The sequence below is a fragment of the Protopterus annectens genome, chromosome 4.part0, assembly GCF_019279795.1.
Source record: "Protopterus annectens isolate FY-2018-M chromosome 4.part0, PAN1.0, whole genome shotgun sequence".
NCBI classification, from domain to species: Eukaryota; Metazoa; Chordata; order Ceratodontiformes; family Protopteridae; genus Protopterus; species Protopterus annectens.
This window is the reverse complement of record NC_056733.1, coordinates 381236247-381238654: the sequence shown is the minus strand read 5'-3', so window position 1 is coordinate 381238654 and position 2408 is coordinate 381236247. Positions and strand designations below refer to the sequence as shown.

The following is a 2408-nucleotide window of genomic DNA, read 5'->3' as shown; positions in this document are numbered from 1 at the left end:
TATGTATCTTACTGTACATATATCTGCATGTGTATGTGTAGTCACATGTATTTTATATATATATATATATATATATATATATATATATATATATATATGTGTGTGTGTGTATATCTGTATCTGCATACATGTGTCTGTGTATCTGTATCCTGAAGACGCTGATGGCTTCCACATATTACATGTCCTATGGGAGGCAGACTGTACTTGGTAGTGTATTGCAGGGCGCATGTGTTTGGCTGTGGGGGGATGCCTATTCATACAAGACGTTTAGTGTGTGGGGCCTCTCAACCCCATTAATGGTGCATGTGGACATAGGTGTATTTGTTAATCTGCAATTGCTATCTACAGATGTATGGCCAGCTATACCTATATAGATATATTTATCTGTTAACAGATATATAAGTATATGTGCATAGATAGTGATATATATTTATATAGATACTACACTTGATCTTAGCCAAAAGGCCGAGAGTTAGCAAAACAGATATATATTTATATATATATATATGTATATCTATACATATATGGGTATGTTGTATCTGTTAAGGTTGCAATATAGTTACACACACAGACATCTAGATGTTGTTATACATTCTCTGTACTGTTGCATGACAGGACTGGCTGATACGTTTCTGAAACAGTGAATATCTGTGTATCTGTCATGTCTTAGTGGTACATCACCCTGTCTAGGATGTGCACGGTCCTTGGTTTGATCCTTGCAAGAGCTGTTTATTTTGTTGCTGGGCAGAACACGGCCCGTTGGATAGAGAGTGATTAAGGCACCTTAAAGCAGTTGTAAGCAGGTTTGCACAGGTTTGAGTACAGCTAAGCACTGCCTACACAGGTTAAGCAATTTAGAAGCTAACTGAGTGCCTGAAAATGTAACTGGAGGTTAGCAGTGCTTACCGTCTTGCAAACCCACGCAAACCTGCTTACAACTGCTTTAAAGTGTCTTACTCACTCTGTATCCAACTGGCTGTGTAATGCCCAGCAACAAAATAAACAGCTCCTGCAAGACTCAAAACCAGGGCTCTGCATACCATGCACAACATGATTTACCACTAAGCCATGGCAGATATGCATAACCATGATGTTTTCACATACATATCATCCAGCCCAGGTATACAACACTACAGGGAATGTATTCCGCCATGTAGATGTATTTGTGTGTGTATATATATTCATCTTTAAATGGATGTAACATATCTATATATGTAGATATAGGTACAGAAATATATATGTATATATATATATATATATATATATATATATATATATATATATGCCAATACATTCATATATTCATAGATACACATACATCCATAGATATATATGTATACATCCACATGTCCACATATATATACAACACTAGGAATGCATATATGTCAGAATATATATGGCTCACCTTTCAAAGGGAGAAATCCATGTGTCCGAAAGCTGGAAGGCCAAAAGTATGTTCTCAACATTACACAATCTTGCAATACATGCATCGAATGTGCAATGAGCGAATGTCACTATGCATTCGCTCATTGCAGATTAGGCAATTTGTTTGCGGATGGCACTGTAGTGGGGATGGGGAATATTTGCCTATCCCTACTGTAGTGCAAACTAGGAGTTAGCATATCACAGTAGGGGGGTTGTGGGGGCCCAGCACCCCAGACAGGGGGTGCAGGGGGGCATGCCCCCTGGCATTATGATATGTATTCCAACTTGCAGTTCAATTGTCAGCAAATGTGCCTTAAGAATTGCTGTGTTTTGAACTGTGGTGCAGTAAGAAATGACAGGTTTGTCCTTTCGGTTTGCAGAAAGGGCCAATCGAAGGAATGATTGTCTCTCTGTCAAAGGTGAACACATATATATCAATATAGGTATATATGGACATACATTTGTAGATGGAACCGGAAACGTAACCACAACATATATGTCCACATACACCATTGATGGGTTTGAGACACCCAAACAACATACATTTGGCAAGGATAGATATTCCCCCCCCAGCCAAACACATCTGGCGTGCAATACAATACCAACCTTAGCAGATCCCATAAGCAGGACCCTACATGACAAGGGCAGTACATGTTCACAGTATTCCATCCCACCTGTAGGATGTCAGGCTGGCATTACTAACATATCATGCAGTACATTTAAGTGATGTGCCATGCTTGGGGGAACCCCCTGGGCAGGTGCAGTAAGTAGCTGGGATTCCTCATACGATCCAATAGACCTACACCTGACAATGGATTCACCAATGTTGGCAGAGATGACCATAAATCCACCATGTCAGCTGGGAACTACCACCCAGTAGCATGATGACCCTGGTCTGCAGGGACATGGAACATATCAACAATGAACCCATGGCCAATGTCACTGGTAATCTTAACACATGGGACCCCACCAATGTTGGACTT

General features: G+C 40.1%; 1 pseudogene; it reads right to left on the bottom strand.

Annotated features, from left to right (window-relative positions):
* Positions 1-335: 335 nt before the first annotated feature.
* Positions 336-474, bottom strand: LOC122800575 (annotated as a pseudogene).
* Positions 475-2408: the final 1934 nt, after the last annotated feature.